Source organism: Motacilla alba, chromosome 4 (assembly GCF_015832195.1).
Source record: "Motacilla alba alba isolate MOTALB_02 chromosome 4, Motacilla_alba_V1.0_pri, whole genome shotgun sequence".
In the NCBI taxonomy this organism is placed as follows: Eukaryota; Metazoa; Chordata; class Aves; order Passeriformes; family Motacillidae; genus Motacilla; species Motacilla alba.
This window is the reverse complement of record NC_052019.1, coordinates 37750410-37764026: the sequence shown is the minus strand read 5'-3', so window position 1 is coordinate 37764026 and position 13617 is coordinate 37750410.

Sequence of the window (13617 nt, the reverse complement as noted above, 5' to 3'; positions counted from 1 at the left end):
AGGAGCTGCGGCCCAAGGGAGAAAGCGCAGGGAAGCGGACGGAGCGGGAAGCAGCAGCCGTGACAGCGGCAGGAGGAGGAGCAGGCTCCTGAGAGGGGAGCTGCTGCCTGTGCTCCCAGCGTGTCAGGGTGAGGAAGGGAGGCTAACACCCCCTGCCCATGTGGAGCATGTTCAAGAAGAAGGAAGAAAAGAGGAAGGCGACATCTAATTTTTCATTTAAAAACCTAAACTTGAGCCAGATGACGCAATGCTTCTGTTATACTAGTTACAGCTTAAATCAAAGAAGCCAAAGAGCAGATGGGCTATTGCTGTGATACAAGGTAAGCTTGGAGGCCCTGCAGAGCAGTCTCTGTGGGTTTGGAAAAGCCTCCTACCAAGGCAGAGGGGAGGGGTTCCCAAAGCACCCTGCACTGCCCTGCCAACAGAGCACAGCTGCTGTGCTGCACAGGCGGAGCAGGCAGCGGCTGGGCTGGAACAGCACCTGGAGACACGCACAGGACGGGCTGGGAGAGCCCAGAGCATCAGGGATGGCCCCACACACTACAGAAGGGGGATGTGATGACACACTGGCTTTCCAGGTGCTACCAGGAGGTGACCAGAAACTGCTACATCACCTTGAATGTTTTTGTGTTCCCCATTTGTGAGTGGGGAATTGGAGAAGCTGTTTTGACGCCAAGTCTTTAAAGAAAAGAAACGCTACTATAGCTGTGCTAACTCTTTGATATTAATGATGTTGCCAATGCAGGACTTAAATAAATGTGACTGACCTATGCAGGTTTGGGCATTGTAGTATGAAGGGCAGCATCTCATCCTCTGATTTGCACATTAAAGGAATATTTCCTCATTTCTGAGTCTTTCGGTTTTACTTCTCTGCTGAAGTAAAACTATGGCTCTTTAAATGACAAGCAATCGTGAGCATGTGTTGGATAGATTCTGTCCAGTTTCATTCTACTCTGACAACTGACACAGCTTTCCTGTGATGAAATCATGATAAATATTTTATAAATCATTCATAATTAATTGTTCACTTACTTTTCTTAATTTTAAGTAATCACTGTGACAAAAGTGTCTAATTGAAATCAGCAATAGAATAAGACTCAAGATTCCTTGGCAGGAAATTTAGATTAATATGGAAAACATATTCTGAGTTGCTGTACTTGATCATTAGGGAAAGCTGGTTAATTACCATAAAGTGATTACGACACAGGCTGAAGTATAAACTGGATTGAATCCTGTGATCATCAATGTGCTCAGGAAGCCTGTAACTAGGCTTGTCATCTCTAGAAATTATACTTTGTGAGATCTCTAACCAAAGTTGGCAGCACATCAGAGAGATGTAAGACTGAAAGGAAGAAAAAAAATAAAAGAGTAGAAATACGTCATAGCTGTCATATCTGTTCCTCCAGACAGCCATTTTTATACCAAAATCTAGGTATAAATCCTGGGAAGGAGATAACATCACATCACCACCATCTCACTGAAGTCAGTGAGCTAGGACCCTCCAGCTCACACAGGTGTTTGTTTGCTACTACAAATACTGGGACTGCCGTAAGTGAAACTATTTTTGTTCTCAATTATTCAGCTGCCAGACTTCAAAACTTAGCTTTGTGCTACGTAAAAAAATAGAGAAGTTGTAATCTATCATGCCAATTTACTATGATGATAGAGGAAAGTAGCCCAAGATAAAAAAAGAAAGCAATTTCAAGTAAAGGAGTTTTTTCTTCACTTGCTGTTTGCATAAGAGCACTCATACCAGTGAAGTGGTTGGGAAAGTGGATAGAGACACTTTTAAGAAGAAATCTCAGGACAAAGTGGGTGATCATTGTTCTCAATTGGATTAAATGATGTGAGGTATATTAAGCATTATGGGAAGACAGGAAAACTTATTGTGGCAAACCTGTGACACGGGGAGTAATGTGCAGTGACTCCATGATTCAGGAGGCTGAACAATTGCTTTATGAAGCAATACTATATTATACTGTACTCTACTAATACTAAACTAAAGAAAAACCTGTGACCCTTTCAGACAGTAACGACACAGTTTTGACCTAATTGGTCAATCAATCCAAACACCATCACCAGAGTCCAATTAACAAATCCCTTTTTGGTAAACAATCTCCATAACACATTCCAAGTGTGCCAAACAACAGGAGCAGCAAATAGAGATAAGAATTGCTTATCATTCCTGTCTCTGAGCTTTCTCACTGCCTTCCCCAGGATTTTTCCTGGGGAAGTTGTGCCTGGTGCTCTCTGTGCAGAGAGCTGCAGGCACAGAAACTAGTATTAAGCCTTGAGATAAAAATACAGACAGTATTCCTACAGTACTATTGCTCACTGAATGGGCTTGGAGGCTAGGAAAAAAATTACTTTTACATTTGAGAACTAAAAAAAGCTATGAACCCAGACTACCTTGCTTTTTCTTATCTTTAATTTTTCAGTGTTTAGAAAGTGATTCTTTCTCAGTTCCTGCAGACATTGTTGAACAAAACTCATGCATGAGAGCTGCCTTAAGGTCAGTGAAACTAATCACAATTCACATGGTTACAGTAAAATGCAAGCTTAAATGTAGTTGTTTACTGAACCACTTTGGTGGATTTTATTTTGTACAAGGTAGATGAGCTTATGCAAACACAACATATTCTTGCAGCACCTACTTACAAAAAGCTTCTACTGAAATCTACATGACAAATCCAATTTAAAAGGGGAGCAGAGTATCTCTAGGTCTGCAACTTTTAAATTATCCTCTTAAAAATAATCTTAAAGACACACTACAATACAGTAAATGACACATTAAATGAGCACGCACTGCACCAATGACAGCAATTTCTGTTCACACAAAGCTTTCCCCTTTCAGTCATTAACTTATTACATACTACACATCAAACTTTAAAGCTATCACAAAGTCTCATTCCAAAGAGGTGCTTTCCTCTAAAACCAGACAAATTTGTCTGGTTATCCATTCTTTATTAACCATCTGGACAGCCAATTCCTTACTTCGGGCTTAATGCTACTCCTAGCAGCTCACAGTCCTTATTGCTGAGGTTGCCACAGAATCATGGGGAGAGAAGGGAAAGTACTTTTAGATATCTTGAGCAATCTTCCTTCCTGCACACATTCAGATTTTATGTTGGAGCACAGCAACACCCTTTCTTCCTTCCCTTTCAAATTAGGTCAGGTAGTTGGGATCAACTATGAGACTCTCTCACATCTCATTGCTAGAGAAGTGGCCTCAGTCTGGTGTGTGGGGGACACTCCCTTCACTCATCCACCTGCTTAAGGTTTCATTGAGATTGCTGTACTTCTCCAAGTCATACTTTTTCTAGCAAAAAAAACCCCAAAACCACAGCACTGGAAAAATCAGAGGTTTGCTCTGTGGCCATTTAATATGCAGACAAACCAGCTTGCCTGAAGTGAGAGGCTTTTACAGTTACCCACTAGCTACCAGTGGGAAAACACAGCATTGCTGGCACATTTATTGAGTGGTTTAAACTTACTTCCATGTTTAAATTAAAGCTGCACATAAGCATAATGTTTCACAAGTTGCTTGAGTGAGTAGTATGGGAATTAGAGGCTTAATGTCATTACCACAGTGAGTGCCTTTCTCTGCTCCACTTGCAAATGCAGATATATAGGAGCTTTTTTCAGTTTATGAGGAGACTGTGCAAAACAGATTTACAGAGAAGAACTTCATCACACACTGAATTCTGTTGCCTCTAGAGCTTCTTTAATGTTAGCATCAGATGCTTTTCAAAACTTAATAGATTAAATATTCCCTTCCCTGACCAATTTGCATCTTTGAAATTTCATGCAATTAAATTTAATCTAACTTCTTGCTCTTCCATGATGATGAGTTATGAACTGCAGAATTTAGAGGCATGGATTAAAAAAAATGCCTTCAGAGCAACATCAATACATGAGCGAGTGTACATCTTAGTTCCATTACTCTTTTCCTGGTGGCAAGCAGAATTTTCAGAGAAAAATTGCTAGTGGATAATAAATGTGATGCCTGGTGGTCCTACAACAACACCACATTATATTTCCAAGCTAAATTAAGGTCACCTTGATATAAAATTGATATGGGAAGGGATGAAGAAAGCAAAGTAAAAGGAACACTGAATGATGCATAAATCTGGGGAATAGAGTTATACAATGAAACTAGGCTTCTTTTTAAAAATGGAGAGATAAGAAAAGTAAGATATAGAAAACTATGAAGACAATAGGAAATATAAGCATAACTTCAGGGACCTAGTTCATAGAATATGACTGGGATGTTCATTTAATGAATCTCTCTCTTGAAGTTACTTAGTAATAAGATCCACAAACTGAAGTCATTACAAAAAGACATCTATATACTATTACAGATAAACTGTAAACTTTAATAACCAGAATGCACACTCTAAATCTTTGCTTTGAGAATGTCATTTAGAAAGAGCAAAACAAAAACCAATTCCAATAAAAATTTTCTTGACAACTGTGAAAAGCTCTCTGCTAATCATGCACCTGATGAGTAATAAGAAAGCTAATCTGAAAATAAATTTGTGAAAAAAATATTGTTGTAGAAGCTGATAACTATAAACAAATACAATGAACCAAAATTAAATAACCCCAGTCATTTAATTTAATCACTAGGTTCCTATTGAGAAACAACCCAGCTCAGCAAATGGCAGTAGGACAGTATGAAACCCAAAACACACAGTTTCCCCAGCCCAAACTCTCAGCCTCACTAGCAAAGCTGGCACTGGGGTCACCTGGAGGATAAGGAGAGTTAAGGTGTGGAGAGCTGCTCTGACACAACGACTGCCCACATGTCAGCACTGCCTGAGCAGCACAGGCAGCTTCAACCAAGTGAAAGAAGGCAAGGCTAAGCTGCCTAGAAAAGGCAACACTACTGGAAAGGCTGACATGGCAGAGAGTTCCCTGGAAAACCTTTGCCTCTCCTCTGCAAGTGAGCTTCATAACCTTTTTGCAGCCTTCTGTGCCATTCCTTGTGCTGACCCGGAATCAGAGAAATAGAGGAAAAAGTAAATCAGGATTTTTTTCTTTTTCTTTATTCTCAGTCTCTATTAAGTAATGACTGTAAAGTTACAATAGGGTGGAGCAGAAAAGTATATACATAAAAGCTTCACATCCTGAATTTTTCTATCTCCCTTAAAATTTGTGATGATGTATTTCCAGCATTTACTTGATCATGGTGATATGGAATGAGAGCAGCTGCAATTTCAGAGTGTATTAATTTAAATGAATGAAAAATTTACATATAAAAATATACATTTCCATCTGAAGTTCTAATCTATACAATTTGGCAAAAATTTTCATTTAGAAATGAAATGGTGCTTATGTTTGTCCACAGAACTTCAGAAATTCAAGGAGATGCGGGTTCTTTCCTGGGTTTTGGTTTGTTTGGTAATTTGCTTGAGGGTTTTTTTACTTTTTTTTTTCTTCTTTTCTTACTAAGGGTGGAGTGACATGATATACTTTTTTGTTGATGTCTAGTTTAAGATTTTTAACATCCATTGTAAACAGGTTAAACAAGCTAAATTTTATGTTCAGGGAAGGCATTTCAGAGTTTTATTTGCTATGCTGCAAGAGTGGCTAACTGTTCCTAATCTGAAAGTATTTTTGTGGATCACGTAAGCTGAAATGAAAAACACAGGATGTAAAAGAAGACAGAAAAAGGCTTATGCTTTGTTAAACAAATGGCTAACAGAGTACTGTTAATCTGGAACAGAGTTGATGAAGCATTTTATACCAGGATGTTTTCTTTGAGATAACAAGTCTCTCTGCAGGTTCAGTCTTCAGTGTCTAGAAATCATCACCTTATTATAAATAAGAAAATGGAATAACAGTTGTCTAATGTGTGTGTATTAAACTGATTATATATAGCAGCAGATGATGAAGGGTGCAGAATAGATTATATTCCACCATACTGGCAACATGGTTCAGCCAATTCTCATTTTAGAAGTTCCAGCATAATGAATAAAAACCTGAGGATAATAGTTCTTGTAGTTTTGTTATGAGTTTTCAAAGCAAGGATCTAACACAATGTGATCTCTTAAAATTTAATCTAAAAATTCTAAATTTAATCCTTTAGAAGGATTTTTTCCTTGCCACCAAGGTGTGTTGTTTCTTCCTTACCTTCCTTACACTGCAAGGTGTGCAGACCAGCCTAGGTGTGTTGTTTCTTCCTTACCTCTTATCTCAGCAGATGGTGAGTGAGCAGCTGAGTATGGCTGCAGGAGATGCCAGAGTCCAGTCCACAAACACACCTCTGTGCTGTGTACTCTGGTGGATTTAGGCAATGCCACATTTAAATACCTGTATAAGGACTTCTCTGCAATCCACTCCTGCCAGCAACTAATAGATTGTGAATACTTGAGGCATAATTGAGAAAATAATGTATTTCATGTGTTTTGCTATGTGTTAATATAATTCTGTTAAAGCTGCTGTTAGGTAACCTCTCACAGCCTTAGTGGTTTGTCCTTTTAGAGCCTGTGTCAGATTTTTCACGTCTTAAGTTCCTCAAAAGGAAAGAAGAAAGAGGTGCTTCACTTCTACTTGCAAAGTACCACCCAAATTTCACATCTGGCTAGAACACATAGCAAAACATCTCACAGAGGAGTTGCACCATGCTCTCACATGCAAATTTTACTTCTTTTTTCCTTTTTTTTCTTCCTAAACTGCAAAGTAAGAGCTGTTTATATGACAAGTGCATTGTTTCTATTTTTGTAGAGCAGAAAACAGTAATAACATTAATATCTTATGCTTCTGCTTTTCTGCCATTTGAAAATTTCAAGCTGTTCTACATTTATTTTCTCAGTGTGGTTTGCAGACCTTTGTCCCTTAGAATTTCATAGTGATTTAATATATATAGCCATGCAACCCCCTGTGAGATAAAGCGTCACAATTTTGTTATAAACATAACTTCACAATTATGTAATAAATATGAAGTTGCATCAGAGAGAGATTATGGGCTAAAAATATGCAAGTGCCTAGGTGTCCCCCACAGTGCATTGAAAACAACAGGCTTTTCAAGTGGGACACACACAAAAAACCCCCCAAGCCATAATATTGGATTCTCAGCTATTAATCAGGTCAAAATGTTAGGGACAGTAACCCACACAGATTGATTCTCTAATACACACAGTCCAAAACCCCTTCTAGAAAATTTGTGCATTCCAAGTTCCTTATTTACCTTGAAAAGATACTCTTGTCATTGAAAAATACCAAGGCTGTATCATCTAATGAAACATACCTTCATTTATTGTTTCCTTCCATCTAAAAACAATGGAGGAAAGAGCTGAAACTGCACTTGCAAGGTAAGACACCCAGAAGAATGCTATATAAAACTGGCAGCAGGCTGGGAGTAAATAATGTCACGACCTTGATGCTACCAATGCAAGTCTGTCTTCTTAGACATTGCATGAATGCTATTGCATGGAGCCTTCCAGCGAAATCAGGTGTAAGGTGTTGTGTTTCTAGACCCTAGCTGGAATCAAAGCTGCAATAGTCCAGATCAGACTTTTAGAAAGGAAACACACAAAACAGTCACTTTGCCTTTGATGTCTCAGTCCTTAACCTTAAGGGAGACATACAAAACATCTTTAAAATGTAACTCTTTGCAATGCACTCAGATACCAAATATAGGTGAGGGCTTTGTGACAAATAATACTCTCTCCACAATAACCTCATGAAGTTTCAAAGCCTGGAAATAAAATTACCTGCCCTGCAATGAAAATATCATCACCTTACAATGTTTTGTCCCTGGTGATGTCCAATCTATCCCATAGGCACTTCACCAGTTCTCTCAGTCAAGCTAATCCATGGGTGTCTTGTGATTTGGATCCATCTCAGTCTGTCCATAGCTTTGAAGTTTGCTGCTTTTTATTTCTGTAAGAAAGGCATGTGCACAGAAGCTTTTTAGTGTTTCAAAATTCTAGCAAGACTGCAACAACACTTTTGCAGAGACCTTTGTATCTAGCTTTGTGGAATACATGCCATGTTAAACTAACACCTAACAAGAACAGAGCTGGAGAAACAGCCAGCAACATAAATTTTACCTTCTACAGAGTTTTGTATCAGTTTTGGGATGAGTTTGAGGTCTGCAGTGCGTGGGAGCACATAAAAGAGTATTCTAGGAACCCTTACTACGTAAGATGTCTACCATATGGTTCTTCTCATTGTGTGAAGTGTGAGCAAGTGATTCAGGCTTTCTCTGCCAGTTCTCTGTTAGCAGGACTATGTCAAGTCACAAAAAAAACCCAGTAAAGTTAAGAACTGAATTTAAGTCTCCTCAATTAGCACTTCAACTACCACACCTTCCTTTCTCTTTAATGATATAATAAAATATTTAAAGTGAATTACTCAACCATATCTATTTAATTAAGAGGTTACAGTTATTTTGGGGGGACATTTATTGGGAAGATCATAAGGTTAATTAAATTTGCTCACTTTATATACACTTGATAGAAGGGGCTTGTTTGAATTTCTTTTTATGGCTCTTTTTAAAATGCACAATTTTTCACAGTTCAAAAAATTCAAAAAATGATGATTTCAGAAAATGATGAATTTGAAAAGACCATGTCAGTGATTCTTGCAAGTGCTGTTAAGACAGGTCTGAGATCATAAAAAATGTGATAATTCTGCCAACCCCACAGTTCAACTCTCGCTACAGTGGTGTTTCAGATACTGTACTGGTAAAACATGTGGCTTTTCCAAATCTCAAATACTGGCTGCCAGGTGATAAAAAGAAATTGGCAGGATACTCCAGGTGGTTTTGTTACCAATGAGAGGGACCTGGACAGGCTGGAGTATTGGGCTAACAGGAATCTCCTGCAGCTGAGCAAAGGGAAATGAGAATTCCTGCACCTGAGGGGCAACTCCATGCACCAGTATGTGCTGGGAGCTGACCAGCTGAAAATCATGTAGGCAGAAAATGTCCCAAGGCCAGTTCCATTTAAATAAAAGAAAAAACATTTTACATTTTCGGTGATCAAGCACTGGAATAGGCTGCACAGAGAGGTGTGGAGTCTCCAACCTTGCAGATATTCAAAATACAACTAGGCGTAGTCCTGAGCAACCTGCTCTAGATAATCCTGCTCTGGGCAAGAGAGTTGGACTAGAAAAGCTCCATAAATTGTTTCCAGCTCATTTATTCTGAGGCACACAGTTTGGAAGCTCAGAAAAAAACATTTGAGGCTTTACTAGAGCGCTGAATTCTGTCAAAATGACCTGTAGATTCTCGTTCTTCTGGACATTGCATGCAACCTCAGGTGAGCAAAGACCTAAATTAAAAGATAAATCATTCAGTCACTTTAATGTTTAAACTCCTTTAAAACAGGAAAAGGAGCTACCCAGACCAAAGGATAAAGTGAGTTGTAGTTAAATATAAAATATCAAAGCTCAGAAATAATGAATTCTGCATCATAGAACTAAATAATGTAAGCAGATAACAGGTGATATATATTTACAAAGTATTTGTTCTTTTTGTCCATTTCTCCTGTGGGAAATTTGGCTAGGTTCACTATATTTTTACTGCTCTAATTGTACACCTCCTGTGCTGGATTGTTGTAGCAGGGTTCTGGTACAAGCCAGGCTGCAGGGGCAGTTTCTGTGATAAGCTGCCAGAACCTTCCTCCATGTGGGACAGGGCCAATGCCAGCTGGATCCAAAACAGACCCACTGCTGGCCAAGGCCAAACCCACCAGTGACAGTAGCGCCTCTGTGGGAACAGATCTAAGAAGGGAAAAAGTTATTGCACAGAACTGATTGCAGCCAGAGAAGAGAGGAGTGACAATGTGTGAGAGCAGCAGCCCTGCAGACACTGAGGTCAGTAAAGAAAGAGGGGCAGGACGTGCTCTAGGCACTGAAGTGACATTTCCCCTGCAGCCTGTGGTGAAGACCATGGTAAGGCAGCTGTCCTCCTGCAGCCCATGGATGCAGAGATCCACCTGGGCACATGGAGGACTCCATACCAGAGCAGGGGGATGCCTGAAGGAGGCTGGTACCCTGTGGGAAGACTGTTCTACAACAGGCTCCTGGCAGGAGCCCACGGACAGAAGAGCCCATGCTGGAGCAGGTTTGCTGACAGGACTTGTGACCCTGTAGAGGCTCCATGCTGGGGCAAGTTGTCCCTGAGGAATTGCACCCTTTGGAAGGGAGAACTAGAGCAGTTTGTGAAGAGCTGTGGCCAATGGGAAAGACTCATATTGGAGAAGTTCATGGAGGACAGTCTCATGTAGGAGGGACTCCATGCTGGAGCAGAAGAAAAGTATGAGAAACCTTGCCCCTGAGAAGAAAGGAGGAGCAGAAGCAACATGTGATAAACTCAAAGCCCCATTCTCCATTCCTCTGCAATACTGATGGGGAGGAGATAGAGAATTCAGGAATAAATTAAAGTCCAGGAAAAGGGTCAGGGAAGGTATTTTTATGATTTGGGTTTATTTCTCAGTATTCCACTTTGACTTGATTGTTAATAAATTCAGGTAATTTCCCCAAGTAAAGTCTGTTTTGCCCATGACGTAACTGGGGAGTAAACTCTCCCTGTCCTTATCTCAATGCAGGACACCTCTTTTATTCATGACTGGTCAAGGTCTGCGTCTGACACACTCAAGTGCTGACAATGGCTCAAGTTGAAACATTGAGCCATTTTATAAATTCACATTCTTATTATCAGCATACAGCCCTTTCAAAAGATCAGCCTTTTGGAATGATGTAGCAGTTAAACCAATACTCTCTAGTCAGCATGCTTCCTGGGCAGAGCAACTCTTTACCCAACTTACTGCTGCTGGAGGTTAAAGACAAAAAGCAGCCAAGGGCTTTGAACCTTTCTGCTCTGTTTCTATTGGTCCTTGTAAGATGAAGAGGAGAAAATCCATATTTTTGATGTTTAAAGTCTGTTTCTGAGCTGGGAAATAAGAGCTGCATGTGAGCAGTGTTGCATAATAAAAATAAGCAGACATTGATCAGCAGTAAAGTTTTAGGTAGCTCATTACACTTCAAGTAAGAAATTAATCTTGATGGTTACGAGTACTCATTACACATTTCTATAAGCACAACAACCATAACAGGTGTTAAGATGTGCCTTCATAACTGTTAAGCTTCACCCCTTCCTAATTTTTTTTTACTGCTTAAGCCCTGCAATGAATTTTCCCGAAGCAACCTCAGCTGCTTAACACATCACTTGACCATGGTATTTTGGCAGAGCACAAAAAGGAGAAGCATGTACCTGCAGCAGTGACATTTGTCCCTAACTCTCAGAATAACACAAATGCCTTGCTTCAGAGTTCCTGGGGAGCTGTTCTCAGCTGGCTGCAGGCCAGGATGAGGAGCTTCATAGATGCAAAGCATCTTTCATCAGAATTAGACTGTATCACTTTGCAGAATAGGCTCAAAATTATATCTTAATGCAGTAGAATGTCTGTAAAGAAACTCATATTACTTTTCAACTCAAAGCACTGGTTTTTTTGGACTTTTCCCCCTCACAACCCATTTGAGAAGTGAGGAAAGTGACTATGACAAAGATACTTGGCATGAGGTAAGGTGAAGAGCAACACATTTTATACCACTCAGAGCTTTTTTCTCAGAGTTACAGTAACTCTGATTCAGGAGAGAAACATATCTGCTTGTGGAGTAAATCTGTATAGAATCAACTGGAATAAAAAAATAATATAAATCTCGATCTCCTGACAAAATTTACTCCCACTTGTTGAATTGTTTTTGAGCTGAAAATGTGCTTGGTTGAGAATACAAGAGTGAATTGGACAGCAGGTTCACTTTAACAGGATAGCTGCTTCCATGGCTGCCAGCACATGAAGTGAGGCACTTTCTAAAATGTCTTAAATTAAATGCATGTCATTTCCTTCTTCTCCCTACTTAATTAAACATATTCTTCATATAATTCCCGGAGCTCCTTTCACTTCTAAACACAGAAATACTTATGCTGTCTCCAAGCAATTGGCCTTGATGCTATTAATTTGCAGGACATAAAACAACAGACTACATCATGGTAAGTAAGAATACTAATAAAGCACTTCAGCAATTAATTGTAGTTTTTGAGCTTTCATCAACACAGGCAAGCAAAAACAAAACCCCAACAACTGCCTTCTAAGTAGCTTTTTGAAAAAGATATTGTATATGAATTTACTTATCACTATGAAGGAAAACAAGTCAAGGCCTTCAGTGAATATCACTGACTTCTGACTGATATATCTGAAGGACATTTTTTAGTGTTTGGTTTATGTCTGTTATTTGAATATTTATAGTCTGCAGCAGAGGTGTAAAGCTATATATATATATATATATATATAAGAGGTATAAAGCATTTACTCATCATTCATTTAGTTGTTTGAGTGCATACAACTCCACACACTATTTAGTTTAAGGTAATTTTAGAAATAAAGTTTGATAACTATTTGGAGATAGAGAAAGAAAGTAAATTAATGTGTACAAGTCTGCACAAGCTGCTACAAAAGCAATCTAAATACTCTTCTTTTTACCCATGAAGTTAGACAACGGAAAAGTCAGAGATCCTAGAGACACATGGTTCTGTGAGAAACAGACCTTTTTTACAGGCAAAAATCAGGCAAATGAGTTTGCACACAAAGTAGTCTTGAGTCTAAAATAATGTGGATTAAAATGCTAGTATATTGGATTACCTCATATAGCTTAAGATCATTGTACCATTATAAAAGACAGTAAAATCAGGATTCAGCACCAGGATGCTCTCCCCAGGTACTGAGTGTCCATCCATGCAGGGGATTCTGTCTGCAGTGTCCAAAAGCTCTTTTAAGCACAGATTAAACACAGATTTTTATGCTCTAGAAAGTTAACTATTTATTACTGGTCTTCAAAATGAGCTTAACTACTGTATTTAAACAATTTTTTTCATTATTTATATGTGCACCAACTGCATATATTTTATATTGATGTATCATACAGATGTTTGGTGTCATATCTGAATCGCTTCTCTTCCATTACTCACGTTATGGACCGTTAAACTTTTAAAGTAAAATTTTTTCTTATTCATTGTTGTGAGAATTTGGTCCATTTGAGCTCATTAGTATTCTACTATGAATGTCTAGTAATCTACAGAGAGCTACGGATCAGAGAGAGAATCACAGTATAGTCTGGGTTAGAAGGGACCCAGAAGAATCATCAAGTCCTTTAACCGAATAGAACCCACGACCTTGGCGTTATTAGCACCGTGCTCTAATAAATGGCCCTCTATTAATAAATTTCATTTCTAGATCAAGTTCTGCTTGTAGCACCTATCCTAAATCACTCAAAACTAGATCTAAGATTGGAAAATGCCTTGACTTGTTCCCTTCATCAGTGGCCCAGTCTCCAAGATTCTTTAAGTCATCAGTATTTAGATGTCAGAATAAAATACATTTCTCTCTAAACAGTGTGGCAAACCCCCTATCAGACTCAACATAATCTCTTATCTTCATTTCATACATGACTTGCACTCCGTGCTGACATATGAAACACTATAGCTTCCTAAAGAAAAAAATGCAGTTATTAAGTATACAGCTGCTGGCCCTAATCTTATTCCCCAGGCTGGGATGATGGTGTTGGGTAGAAAATAAAATTTAAAATCCTATGGCAGATTTTATCAGA